This window comes from Thunnus thynnus, chromosome 8, assembly GCF_963924715.1.
Source record: "Thunnus thynnus chromosome 8, fThuThy2.1, whole genome shotgun sequence".
Classification (NCBI taxonomy): Eukaryota; Metazoa; Chordata; class Actinopteri; order Scombriformes; family Scombridae; genus Thunnus; species Thunnus thynnus.
Genome location: NC_089524.1, coordinates 28,525,911 through 28,541,133, shown reverse-complemented (window position 1 = coordinate 28,541,133; position 15,223 = coordinate 28,525,911). Strand labels below are relative to the sequence as shown.

The 15,223-nt window shown below is 39.2% G+C and overlaps 1 protein-coding gene across 1 annotated transcript in view; it reads left to right on the top strand.

The window, feature by feature from the left end:
* The first annotated feature begins 233 nt into the window (after nucleotides 1-233).
* Nucleotides 234-15,223, top strand: part of lpp (LIM domain containing preferred translocation partner in lipoma) — a 142,167-nt gene continuing 127,177 nt past the window's right edge. The window contains exon 1 of the mRNA XM_067597789.1: nucleotides 234-402. The gene's annotated coding sequence lies outside the window, so the exon portion shown is untranslated. The remainder of the gene's footprint in view (nucleotides 403-15,223) is intronic.

The following is a 15,223-nucleotide window of genomic DNA, read 5'->3' as shown; positions in this document are numbered from 1 at the left end:
TTGCAGAGTCATGCTCTCTACGTGTGTGTGTGCACATGTGCCTGTGAAAGAGGATAGTGATAGAAAGTACACATACACAATTATTATAATTAAAAAAAATGTCCCTAGCAAAGTTAAAAACAAACCTACGCCTTTGAACAAAAAAGAGAAATAATGAATTTCATCATAGATTTTCTTTTGCATACATCAGTGCATAAACACAAACAGGCAGTGGGAGCGGGGATGTTTTGGCTGGTGACACCGCTGGCCTGCTGCCTTACATGGGCAAACCTCTCAACTCACTGAGACGGCTGGAATTTCACAGCGTGACGTCACTGCCCACAACTCTCCCAGAATTTGGATCAAGAAGTTTCACTTTTTTTGGTGGGATTTGAACCTCTGTTGTATTTCCTAGAAAGCGAGGTAAGCGAACCTATCGAGCTCTCTTCTAACGCTTTACACATATCTGCGAGTTTCGGCTGTGATTAAACTGGCGAAATGTTAGGAGTGACTGATAACCTCTCTGTTGGAGAGGCTCCTCTTCCATTTGTTCGGCCTTGCTAGGCTATAATATGAATTTTACTGTAGCTCGGACGGAGTTCACAGTGAGGGCGTGGACTCAGGCGATATCCTTGGCTTGTAACAGCTACAAACGTTACATGAGGATAACTAACAAAGCTAACTTGTCTCTAGGTTGTACTCAACTTGGCGCAGTCATGCACTGAAATAGAAGACGTTGTGAATCGTCAGGTTTTGCCTAAACGGACTCTGGGCGTCTCTGGTGTTTCTGTTTTTAGCCAAGTGGTCTGCTGCTGAGCAATGCGGAAGACAGACTGTCACCGGAGAAACATGAGAGCCCCTGTGCTGAGAAATATGTCGCTGAAGTTAAACTAGTTGTCCCGTTTACCGAAGTGTCCCGTTATGACGTTAACGGTTAGCTAAGTTAACCGTTGCTCGTTTTGAACGTCTCTATAACGTATGAGCGGACGTAGTTGTTTACGACAGCAGAGATTCGCCACGTTGTTTAAGTGGTTTTTATTAAAAAAGCTAATTAAAACTGTAGTTCATGGCCATTAGTTGAGACTTTTGTGTTTTTGAAGCTTTTAAAATGATAATGTCATTCATTGTATCTACACTTAAACGTTTGTGGAGGCAGAATTAATGATACGTGTTGTAACGTTAGGCCTACTATTACACTTAAAGCAGCTGTGGACTAACATTACAGTGAAGGCCTGAGTTACTGACTGTATACTTTGAGCCTGGCTTTGAAAATAAGCCTTCAAAGTTTGGTAGAAAAGACAAAGCAGGAAACCATCACAGCCTTGATTTGTGACACATAAATGCACAAAGAGGTCAGACCTGGCTCCACCCAAACTGACTTTTTACTAATAGTCCCTGCAGGTAATGCTTTGCATTTTATGACACACTTCATTTCTATGAAACTGGTAGTACACACATCACTAATACAAGCCCGAACAAACAATATCCAGATATCGTTTTCTGTCATTTTCATTTACTTGCATGTCAACAAGCCTGAGCAGACCCACGCCGTGTACTGTATCTAACACCTCTGTAACAAGAGGTGGCGGAGGACAGTCCATAATGAAGTGACTTAATTCCTCCCTGAGATAAACAGTTCAACGTTGGATGTTTCAGAAAAGTAAACCTCACGTCCAAACCCATGTGTTTATAACCACTACTTTCTTCACAACACTCCCAAGTAAATGAAACCAATCAAATCCTATCATTTTTTAGGTATGATGGGATACTCCAACCTTGCTTATGAGTATTGAATGTATGTATCATGTATCACAAGTACACAACAAATATTGTGTGTATACCAGGATAGGATGCAGATTAGAGGACAGTGCTTGCGGAAATAGTGGACACAGACATGGACTTTTCCTTTTCAGAGACATTTAAAGTGTGTGGGTTTTTCACTTCTCTGTTTATACCCAACACTGAGGACACGACATCCTATTCTGGCTTCAATCAGCTGCTTCACGCCTTAAGTTTTTCTCCAGAATGTTACATGGGTCACAGTCACACAAGGATGACTAACTGGTGTAAAAGGCTGTAACATGGCCTTCCTCTTTGCGTGAAAAAAGAACCTTGGTCCAGACTATAGATATTGTTCTTCCATAAAATGTAGCAAACAGGGAAACATAAGTCTCACTAAAAGACTGAGTTCAAACTTTGACTCAGATATGAATTTCAGATCAATAACAGCAGGTCCCCTGAGAGCGCTGTCATCAAACCGAATACATCTGCGTCGTTCCGACATATTTTTGACTCAGGCAACATTAAACGGAACTGTCTTTAAAATCTCTGGTTAAAAAGGACTTATTTGACAGCACTGATGATGTTAAAAGTTAAAAGACGAGTGCCTCAGCTGCCTTTGAGCTCAGACCGCCCCCTGGTAGGTTTAGTCAAGTTGTTTCTACTGTTTGTGTTTCTTGGTATATTTTAATGAGGATGTCCTTTTCTGGAAGGTACAGCAGCAGTTTCCTAGACTCAAAATGCATAGTTTTAGAGTAGAGCAGGACATTGCACTTTCAGAAAGTGTCACCTGTGAGAATGTGACTGTAAAGTGCTTCAGGTCGAGCCAGCAGCTTGTCACACAGCTGCTCTGATTAAACATGTTGGTGCATGTAAACACCAGAATATATTAGATCACATTCCATGTAAAAAGTCGACCCGAAATCTTCAATCGGAATGATTTCAATCAGAATGAAAAAGTGTGCATTTAACTGCAGCTGTTGACATGTCAGTGCCCGCTTAATATTTCTGCTGTGCTCTCAGGAAGACGTGTGATATGTAGTTTGCCGGTTTGCACAACAATGCTGTTGTCTTACTTAAATCCACTTACAGTGCCTGATGAATGAGTGATATGTGTTAGGAGTTGTTCTTTACACTGGTACTCACTGCATGCTGAGGCTGTACAAGAGGGTCTAGACATGAACTGAATGATTTTGTGTCTTCTCAGAGGTCTGTCCTGTTAGCTCTCTGTTGTACAGTTAGAAAAACAGGAAATGGCAATTTGTATGGTCTTATATGATAATTTGTTTGCAGGTTTATTGCACTAGATAGCAGTATGCATGTGTTTTTTTTTTTTCTTAAAAGGCTTTGCTTTTGCATCAGAAATCACCCACCAACTATTGCTAACACCATCTGCAAGGTCCATAAGGGAATTTGCTGTGCGAAAATAATGAGTGAGGAAGCATATGCACATCCTCACCAAACTCTCTACAAAACTGGTGCTGGGCAAAAGTAAAGTCAGAATAAAGAACAGTTTACTGCTGTCCTGTGCTTCTACCAGCTTTACAAGAAAGCTTCATAACCATTACTGTGCACAATAGATTTGTCAATAATACCATGATGATTATGTAACCAGACATGATAACTATGTAGCTATCAAGCTGACATTATTATCAGACAAAAACACCATCTATTCTAAATCCACCACCTCACTAGTGCTGAAACAATTAGTCGATTAAATGATTGTCAATCTGGAATGAATTGGTTTATTTATTCACTAACATTTGCATGTTACAGCTTCTCAAATGAAATGATTGGCTGGGTTTTATGTTTCATATTATAAAATTATGTGAGACAAAATAGGCAGTGAAGACATCATGTTGGGCTCTTAGAACTTTTTTATAGCATGTATGCTTGATTAATAGCATCAATTGATAAATAAATTATTAAAATAATTGCAAGTCAAAGTCCTGAACCACACGAGTGAGAGTTGTGTATTCAATACCAAGACAGCGCAGAAATGCTATCGTTATTATGATATAGAATATTACTGATAATAACATGACTGCTGCCATTATGCTGTATACAAATGATTGGATCATAATGGCTGACGACATCAAAGTGGAAACAGAAAACTTGTCAACTTACCCCCACCAGTGTTTCCAAGTGGTAGTATTGTTTGCGCCGCTGACGCAAAGACAACCGGATGGCTTTCTGTTTTGCTCAGAGTCTAGCTCTGTGAAGAAATGATCAACACCACTTTGGAAATAAGAGAGAAAAAAGAAGCATGTTCACTGAAGAGTTAAATTGAAATTGTCACAATTTTATATTGAACTTGGGAACAGGCAAAAGTTCTTGTTATGACGTGCATTGCATAGTAATAACATAGTCTGAATAACATTATTACTTTGCAGAAACAAGTAACTACAGCAGGGGTTGGTGTCAGGGTGGAGGGGGGAGTAAAGTTAGACAAAAATATTAGGATAAAAAGTGCGAGTTTGTTCATTTAGTCTGTAGTTGAGACATAAAAGCAGATAGATATTCTATAGTATGTGTTGAGAAAAGTGAACTTGGTTGGTAGCATGTTTATGTTTTTACAAAATGAAAGAAACTGCGCAACAGAGACAAGGATAGCATCTTTTCTGTCCGTTGATTATCATATGAACAAGTAGATGAGCCTGACAGCCAGCTTGACTGGATACTGATCCAGCTAGCTTAGCTAATTGATTTCTAGAGGGCGTTCTTCCCGTTAGCTACGGTAGCTACATGCATGCAGATAGTGTCATTATTCTCTAGCCACTATGCAATCAACAGTTACTTCATAATGATAAATTAAAGCAAAAAAGTTGTCTATTTCCACTTTAAAGTTTACTCAAAGCCCTCATCCACGCAGGTGTTTTCACTTCCGTTGCCTGATTAGACTGTTCTCAGGACTGCGAGGGCTGCGCTTGATTTGCACCTCCCTCATTCTCATCTTAGTTTTGTTGCACTTGTTGGGGTGGGACAATGTAGACTGTTATTAATCTTATTAGAATTTGGTGACATGATGTAATTCCCAGCATAGCTTCACCCAGGTTCAACCTGACTAGATGTCTAATCAGCCAGAATAATAGAAAACGCCTGTGTGGGTGTGCTAAGCCTTTAAGTTTAACGGAGGAAAAATGCACATTTAATTACTACTAAGTAATAACATGGCTGCCAGTTTACATACATTTCTATTAAAATTTCATATCAGTCTGTTAATTCTCTTCACTACATAATTGTTACATTGAGGTGACATATTTTCTGTAGTGTCACCTGTCAGCATTGTTTTCTCTGTACTGTATCTTTGCTGTGAAGTATCACAGTATGACAGAGGCCCGGTGAAAAATTACTAGAATTTAAATGGACAGCTAACACTCAGATTCATACAAGATTTATAGCAGCTTGCCCAGTGTTCGTCCTTCCACTGATGAATGACTCAGTCAGAGAAAAAGTTGACAGCACCCACTTACCATGTTGGTGTGGTCTTGTCCATCCAGCACAAAGTGTGCTCAGCTAATCCATTTGAGTAATACAGTTGTATTTATTTCTCAGTCACAACAGATTGTAGATTACAGTACTGGGCATCGTGTCAACAATCTTGCAGTCCTATACTTCCAGAGAAGAGAAAAGGTATGATTACTTTGGCTGTACTTTGCTTCACTGGGCTTCTTTTAATATACAGAAGTACAGATGCTGAAGACAGACATGTATGGTGTGTTGCCTCTTGCTGGGATGAGGTATCTGAAGAGGCTTGGTCGGTTTGTTCGGAGGATTGAGCAGCATGCCAGATAGCCTGACATGCTGTTGGATAGTGGCGTTACGCCTTGATTCCACTGGGCACGGCTGCATCACGTTCCGGTGGTGATGCAGCTTTATTCCGTCCTCCGCACGGTGTCATACCCCACCAGCAGTGCTTCAGAAGCAGAGCGTTTTGCTCCAGCAGTGCCAGAGAGAAGAGAGCCACCCTTCTACCTGGAGAGGAAGCCAGGGACCGGGGCAGTCATGGCAGCAGTGGTGTCTTAAAATCTTGTGATTTTCCACTTCCAAGATGAATCTCTCCTTATCCATGGTGACAAATATCCTCTGACTGGTTGACTTCTGGTCTGGTGCCACCTGTTATAACGTAATGTCGATATAGTGATGTGATGTATGATCGGGAGTCTGTACAGGGTGTTTTATTTTGAAAATTGACCAGAAGCTCTATGCCCTTTGTGTGTCTGACTTCCTGTCTGGCTCGATCTGCTCTGTGCAGCTTGATGTGGCTTCTGTCAAAAATAGACCTGGCGCGTATATATAGCGGAGCGACGCTTCTGAAACACGCTGCAGTGTGTCTAGTGGGATCACAGGTATTGATTAGAGTGGCCGCAATCAGCTCCAACGGCCATTTCGCACCTGGAATGCAACAAAGACACACCCGGTGGGGTCAAGCCATTAGATATACATTGTTAATGGTGGGGTAGCTTTAGAAAATTGTTTGGTTATATAGTAGCTCCAGCAGAATCCTGGTTAACATGGCATAGTTAGTGTGCTAGTTAACTTAGCATGCTGTTTGTATAAGTGTTTTCTCCAAGTAGATCTGTCTGTGGAATCGCAGTATCTACAAGAGACACCCACTTCACAACATGACACACTCACTTGGTTAGGTTTAGTCATGAGCAGTGGTTAGGGTTAGGGGTCAGGGGTGTGTGTCGTGTAGCATGCCATTATGGTGACAACATCAGGAGGTGTGTCAAGACTGCAGATGGACCCTTCTTGTTTGCTCAGCAATATGCTGGTTGGCTTAGCACAATATTAGCATGCTAGTTACCTTTGCAGGGTAGTTAGCTTAATGGGCTGTTTGTTGTTTGGTGCAGTATGTAGCATGATAGTTGGCCTAACATAGTGTTAACATGCTAGTTAGCCCCAGTTTGTGCACCTCATGTATTAGCATACATTCAGGTCACAGAGGTAACCATTGGTTTCTCTTAAAGATAATTAATCTGTGATGTTTTAAAAACCAAGAAGGTTGTTTAAAAAACTTGCTGCTGCCTATGAAGGTATTTCCAGAATTCCCAAAGAATCTTCTAACTGTCTGGATGAAAAATATTTCTCCTGCTGAATCATAAGAAAGATTTTAACCTATTTCCCCAGTTGCTTCTGTATCAAAACAAAGATGGCAGCCCGCTGGCTACCTGGATAGGGGAAAAAATCTTTCTTATGGTGCAGTGGACACCATTTTTCTTCATCTTGATGGCTAGAGGAGTCTTTGGGCATTCTGGGAATACTGTTAGAACAGTGCTAAGTGTTTTTAAACAGTCCCCTGAATTTGTCATACATTGCCGGTTAATTATCTTTTACAGAACCCAATGGTTGATGCATGTTAATACATGAGAGGCCCAAACTGGGGCTAATATGCTAGTTAGCCTAACATGATGTGGTAGATATAAGTGTGAGCTTTGTTGCTTGCTAAGATGAGGTAGATGAGGGCAGTTATTTGACTGCTGCTATGTGGGTTGCACAGCATGATGCTGGTGGCTAGTCTGACATGGTGTTAGCTGGTTGATGTTGGGTAGCATGGCTAAGCTGGTGATACCGAAGACAAATACAACCTACTATGGAGTTTTATGTTGACTGTGTAGGTGCAGGTAAGGAGGGGGGTTGTTCAACACACTGTTTAGCGTCCTTGGTGTCGTGAGCCCAACTCAATGAAACACAAGTTACTGAGAGGGTGCCCACCTGATCACCCTGTAGACTTGCCTGCACTCTTACACTCACACACACAAATTAATTTTGAAACCACGTTCTTTTATTTGGTAATACAGTTCCATGGATGTAATTTAATTGTCTTATACCAGGGGGATAGCTAATTAGTGGCTATTGGTAAGACTAGTGGAACCAGATATACAGTGATGGCGGTTGGACAACTGAGCAGGCCATGACATTCATATGAAGTTGCCTTATCAAACCAGTTGGGCCAGCTATTGTAATTTAGCCCGAGCAGATGCACTGTAAATATAAGGCTGGGTCACGCAGCAGAGTATCTGCTTAGGTGACAATATGGATGTAAGGACACTTTAAAGGTGTACCAGGCCAGAGAAGGCAATTCTCTGATATAACTATTTGTAAGTGTAGTGGAGCTTGAAAAATAGGGATGACGGCTGGACTACTGAGCAGGCTGCGATGATGAGATAGATGGTGATGATACTGGTAGAAGATGATACTGTCTATCAAGCCAGTGGGCCCAGCTATGGCAGTTTACCCTGAGCAGATACAATGTAGATATAAGGCCGGGTTAAGCCGCCGAGGGTGAGAGTAGGATTTAAAGGCACCTTAAAGATAAGTTGCATGTTATTCTTTTATTCAAGTCTTAAATGTTATTTTTAAGGTTCTTATCACTGTGTTGACATTGGAGCCACGTCTCCATGTCGCCTTGTTTAGACGTCTGTTTTACTATGCTTTCAGACAATGCAATGGTTATGTCTTTTTAGAGTTTGTCTTTCATCTCATCTTTTTCAAAAGTGCCAGTGCAGTCACGATGCACTAGAGTCATGTGAAAGTTACATAAATGCTTCTTTCATGAGTGTTCTGACTGAGGTGGCATTGCCACAAATCAGATATGTATCAGATTCAGTACTCAATATAAAAGTGATACAAATTATTAAATGTTCAAATTCAGTGTGATTTTGTTTTCTGCTCAGTCATTAAAAAAAGTCAAATCAGTCAAAAAAAGTCAAATATTACAGAAATAAATAAGAATTTAAAAAAGCAGAGACTGTATTTTAAATACTAATACAATAAATATTGTTTATGTAGAGTTTCAGGGTTCAACGTTAATGTTTTTTTTTCGCTTGCCTGGTCGGGCAAGTGGGTCAGAAGTCTACTTGCCTATAGTCAATTTTTACTTGCCCCTATACAAATAGTTTTATTTATTAGCAGTTATCAAATAACAACACAGACTTAAGTTAATTGTCATGTTAAATCTTTATTTAAGTAAATAAAACAGAACAAGGACACAGGGTGTCATAGATGCGAAGCAACAACTATTCTCCTCTGCATAGTGAAAATGGTATGATCCATCCCCTGTATTTCACTGAATACTAAATTCTTTTGATCAGCCCAGTTTCTTTCAAATAATGGAACAGATTCCCTAACCTGATGGCAAATAGATTATTTAGACTCATTTCTTCCACTCCAAGCTTCCTGATTTCCCTCTTTAATGTTTTTCATTGTTGAGAGTATTTATAGCAGTGACAAATGACACGCTCCACTAATTCCTCTATTTTGACAGTGCTCACACTACTAGCCTACTCAATTCTTGATTGGCCAACGGCGCGTGCCAATACTCTCTGATGCATGCAAGGCGAGGGGGCTATACTCTGTGCCAGAGAATGAGAACATAATTTGTGATATGATGATATTTTTTATTTTATCTTTTTTTTTTTTTTTTTTACTTAAAAAAAAACCAAACACTTGCCCGATCAGGCAAGTGAGTTGCTAGATTTACTAGCCCGATGTGGCATTTTACTTGCCCCAGGCAAGCGGCTGAGCTTTATTGTTGAACCTTGAATGTGTGAACATGTAAGAATTTCAGTTGTCTGGATGCTGTCCTTTCCTTTTGGTTGATGTGGGTAGGAGTGTTTCAGGAAACGAGCACTCTCAAGCCAAGTTGCTCTTCAATACAGTTAAGGCCAGGCAGGGTGGCGTAATGTTCTCCCTTAGCGGTTGTTATCATTACGGTGATCTTCGCTGACCCATTGCACTCACGGTTGAGTAATCAGACTTTAATTATACCTTCTTAATAACATAAAGATAATCCGTGTGACCAGACAACTACTCACAGTAAATAGGCTATCTATCAAAAAAAAAAAAGGATTCTTCAATATTTTCTCTAGTATTTTCCTGCAATTTATTGAGATTTACAGTTTTAAGATAACACATCTTCTTTCCTCTACATTTTGACTATCCACTCTTAAAAATGGAGCCTGTAGGGCAGGCTCACAGTGTTACCCATCTTAGGTCAGACCGAACCCAAACCGGTTGTGAAAAGTTCTCTACAATCATCATTATTATTCCAAGTGAAAGGTATGCACCACAGAACTGGCTCTGTCAAGTGACTCTGGCTCACGGAGTATGGCATTCCAAGCTAAAAGCAAACCAAACTGATATTGCCCTCAATACTGTCTTCATATTTTCTCCATATTTGGAAATGTTTACCTCCTCATGATGGTTGACAGAGGTTGGAAGAGGGGATGTGAGTCATTACAGCTGCATAAGGCTTTCTAGGGGTGAAAAGAGCTTTCCAAGTAACTGCCATTTAGTGAGGCTAGCAGTCTTCTGTGCTTCAGTGATCTAAAGAGAAACTGTGAGTATCATTCTGTGCTTATTTTTGTTATAATATTTTAGTTTTATAGTGGCATGTGTGTATTCAGTCAGACAATGCAATTTATTATTGTCAAAAAAGCTGTTAATATCATATATAATAACATAATATAATCATTTTTGTGTAACAATTATTTGCTTATGTCTTTTTTTTTGCATTGTTCATTTTAGGGAATATTTGTCCCTATTTGTCTGTGTTTGAATGAAACTTTAAAGAAGATCTCATTACTGGATTGAGCACAGTACCAACACATAGTGTTCCTGTGTATGTCTGAAAGTATGGAAAAGATAGAGAAATGATTTTGACTGTTCACAAGCTCTCTAGACATTGACAGGTTTTAAAAGTTTTTAAAAGTAACTCAGCACTGCAGTGAGAAATTCTTTGACTATGAGACAGACTGTGTATACAGCTGTTAGTCAGTAATATGCAGAGGTTATACTGGAGATGAAGGTGAAAAGTGCAAAAATGTGTAGTGTCTGACTGTTTTGTTCACAAATTGAATAGATATGTTAGAATGGAAATTGTTAAATAGTCTAGTACAGTATGTTTTCCTGTGTGTGTGAGTGAATTGGGGGCAATTCAGGTCATTGAAGGATTCTGGTTTTCCAAGCATTCACTCTTATAGCTGCACCTTAACAGGTCTGACCTTTCTTCTGGCTCTTACTTTCACACTTCAAACATTTAGTGGCACGTGCTTGGCAGTTTTTTTTCTTCACAAGCAGAAGGAAGAGGTAAATGATTTTTACTTTAAGGGCTGATGCTGTTGACTTTAGTACTGGTGTGGTGTGCTTATCTAATTACTTTTATCTTTAAATGACATTGGAACTGTCAGCTTTCCGCTTTGACACTAGTTATCTGTTTGCCTGCCAGTGTCACTTGTCATTTTTTTCATATAGTTTTATTTGATACTGATGTCTGCGTGCTTACACATTCATCATTGAAGTACCAGTCAAAAGTTTGGACACACCTATTCAATGAAGGGTTTTTATCTATCTTTACTATTTTCTACATTGTAGAAAAAGACAGAATACATCAAAACTATAAAATAACACATATGGAATTATGTAGTAAACAAAAAAGTGTTAAACCAACCAAAATATGTTTCATATTTTAGATTCCTCAAAGTAGCCATCGTTTGCCTTGATGTCAGCTTTGCACACTATCGGCAATATCTTAACCAGCTTCATGAGGTCGTCACCTGGAATGGTTTTCAATCGACAGGTGTCCTTCGTCAAAAGATAATTGGTGGAATTTCTTGCCTTCTTAATGTTTTCGAGACAATCAGTTGTGTTGTGCAGAGATAGTGATGGTATACATCAAATAGCCCTATTCGACAGCTGTAGTAATCCATATTATGGCAAGTTTTAATGTCTTCAGCATTGTTCTACAATGTAGAAAATGGTAAACCCTGAATGAGTAGGTGTGTCCAAACATTTGACTGGTTCTGTACATGTATGCTATTGTAAGCCATTAATCTGTTCATGAAATGATATGTGAAGAATATTTTCAGCCATGCTTGACCCTATTTTTCCTTCAGATTTTATAGTACTGACCAATTCTAACCAAAACCTTATCAATTGCTTTGATATTGTTCTCTCTCTCTCTCTCTCTATATATGTTGCTTTTCTGGGAAAATGGCTCTCCAGTAATGTCCATTGAAGCCAATAGTCATGTCAAACATGCATCTATAGTATGTCTATTTTAACATATTGATGTTAACTCTGCATTGAGTGAAGAATACATATTAAATTTTACATTTAATTGTGACCAAACTGTTTTGGACTGCTCTACACTATTGATCTTATGTGGCTTGCCCATTTTTTCATTTGTTCCATTTCCAGTTATGTCTCTTCACTTCCAGTCGCTAGCGCTGGCCCAATGTAAATTTCTCAAAGTCTGGAACGCACATTCACATTTTTGAGGACACATCCACCACAGATATCAGATTACAGAGACAGTGCACAGTTACCTTTTGTGTTGTCAATAGTTGGGTAGTAACAGCAGGACCTAAAGTCATACACATGCATAACTTGAGGTACATTTATTTTTCTAACATGCCTCATTGCAGAGATTTTGGTGCTTTTGGTGTAAATTTTTGGTAACTTGGTCTAGTATGACAGGTAGCTAATAGTGGTTAATGTTAGCAGAGTCTGGGTAGATTTTGCTGTGTAACTGGTTCTACTGAGCCAGTTCAGTTCTCTGACTTTGTGACTCTAACTGTCACATCATGTTTTAGTATCTACCATTGTCCCACTATTGTCACTTGTGGCCAAAGTGACCGTTGTGAAGCATAGTTTTGCTCTAAAGCACGGTGCCAGACAGCTGTGCACCAGGGCAAATATAATTACAGCAGCTTTACTGGGAAGAAACTGAGGAGAGGTTTTAAAGAGGAGTTTTGTCAGAATTGAAATGCGTAATAAAAAACTATGGGACAGAGATACAGAGCTTTGATGACCTAATTATTGTTTTAGTAGCCATCAAAGCTAATCATGCTCTGGCTGATTTTTAAACACTCTGTTAGAGACTTTGTATATTTAAACATCAGATTTACAATTATCTTATATAAATATAAATATAACCAGTGCAATTTATTCAAATGACTGTAGTTCACTACCAGTTTCCTTTACAACCACAGTTGTTTTGAGAATGTTTTGAGATAGTTTGGTGGCTCTACTAGTTTAAGAAGCACTGAAAGACACTAATCATAGTGTTACATCAGTCTCGGCATCTCCGACACTCTGAAAATGACTTAATCTGCTCTCAGTCTACTTTGTTGTCCTTAATTTCAAGATGCTGGCATCCCCAGATTGGGACAGATTGTATGTTTTCAAGACAAGTCGTCCAAATGAATCTTGTCAACAAATTAAGGCATGATAAACAAGAGCAATTACACTGAGGATCCAACTCAGCTGAGGAGAATCAAGCCAACGTGGAGGAGATTATCTTTCTTATTAAGGAGAATCACTTTAAGGGTTTGATTACTTTCTGTTTTTGTGTGCAAGTCTTGATTACTCTATAACTAATGATGCCTTCTAAACAGCTATTTTTTTCTTCACCATCAAGAGGTTTAGAGTGCAGATTGAACAGTGAGATTGTATGTAAACATGTGCATATGTAGCTTCTGTTTTCTCTCATGGCAAACTTGTCATAGTGGGACCCCCATTGATAAAACTGAGGAAGAATGGTTATAGCTGTGGGAATTTTGCTGGTTGATTGGCATTGAAATGCAGAAAAAATATTTACATTTGTTTCACCCCAAGCATGAAGAACTTTTTAAGGATCTTAGGTTTTCTCCCTATTTAAATTATTTTTTTTCTCCTTTTCAGTCAAGCCGGTTGGGTTGAGTCAATAATCAACCATCTCAGATTTATTTGTTTTCAGTTTGTTTTAGAGCTGCGTCCGGGTCCTTCATTTTAATGTTGAACTAGGCGCATGCTGGTGACCATTATTGTGTTTCTACATAAATCATCACGTTAGTTTAAGGTCTCTTGTTCTCCTCAAGACTTTGCCTGCAGCCTGCATTTATTGTTCCATTTCCCAATACAAAAAAGACCCACAACCCGTATCATGAACATTCTTCATAGTTGGATGAGTTGTCAACACACACTTTACGTCATGACTGACGTGAAAGGATACACTTGCTTAAAGGACCCTGTTCCGTCATGTGCTTTTTTCAGGAAACCTTAAACATATGAACTGAAAACCACATAAATCAGATTATAATGATAAAGGTTGGACATGGTTAGAGTTACAACTTAAAACATTGGTTTACCTTCGATTATCAACAGCAAGCAGTACAACCAATTAAAGAACATGTATTTATGGTATAAAGGTCACAAAATATTAACATTTTGAATTACCTGACATTTCAAAGAAGCTTCTTTAACTTAATTTAAACTCCTATTTCTTTTTGGATGGACTGCAGCGGGCCAGCACTATAAACTCAAAAGTCTGTCTCTGACTGACTGAGTGATGAAGTGACACCATTGGTCGATCAAGTGTCGCCACTTTTTGACTTAGTCTGGTTGTTCTACTAGTGGTTCTACTATTTCAACTTAAACTCTTGTAAGTTTCCATGAAGTTGCATAGGAAGTGTTCACATTACAAAGCTCACTCGACAGCAAAGCGGGATTGTAATTATACAGAGCTATAATGGGATATCATCTACTACCAGGGAAGTGTTGTAGGATAAAAAGGGAATGTAAATGATCCTTTAAAGTCTGTGCTATTTGCCTTTTGGAGTAATTCTACACCCATTTTGAATTTACCTCTTAACCTGGCATGGGTATCCTTGAACGTAATTGAGAGAAGAGAAGCGAGGTAGGAACAGGGAAGCTTCTAAAGATAAAAAGTCTTGAGGTATTTGGTAAAATCGGAGGTTTCAGGGTATCCGTTCTGAAGAAGCTGATAATTTAAGCTTTTTTAACTCTTAGCCAATATTTGTGATAAAAGGCAATGCTAAATTGAGTAGGAAGAGTTATGATTTTCCGCTACATCAGGTACAACACTCTTTATTCTGTAGCAATCTAATCTTGTCATTGTAACTGAGTCGAGAGTGTCACCAGCAGAAATTTGACCTTATCACTATTAGAAAGAGCTATGTGAACAGAGCTGCATTTATCAGTCTACTGGCACACTGTACGTGTGAATATTTCACATGGCTCATTGGCAGGATTAATTGCCAACAAGTCCCCTGTGGTCCAGGAATACAATTACCTACTGACCCAAATCATTCTCTTGGCTGGAAGTCACTGTCTCTGTTCTGGCAGTGTTACACCTGGCACTGAGTCTTCACATAACCTCACACTCACCCATACATCAAGGCGATGTATTACTTTATGTTTGTGTGTGTTATTCAGACTGTGTATGCAAAATAGAGGAGTGACAGGCTATTTAATACCCAAGAGACGATTTTATGGTATTTATCTGTGGAGGAGAACCTTTGCGCACCTGTAGATAAACAGGTGCGTCAGAGAAGACCACGAGCTGACAATAATAGACCTTCATCAGGTTATAAGAAAATAACCTGAAACATTGTTCCAGTCCAAGTCTCCTCTAATTGCAAGCACAGAAGACAGTGTGCAGGAGTCCTTTGTTCTATTA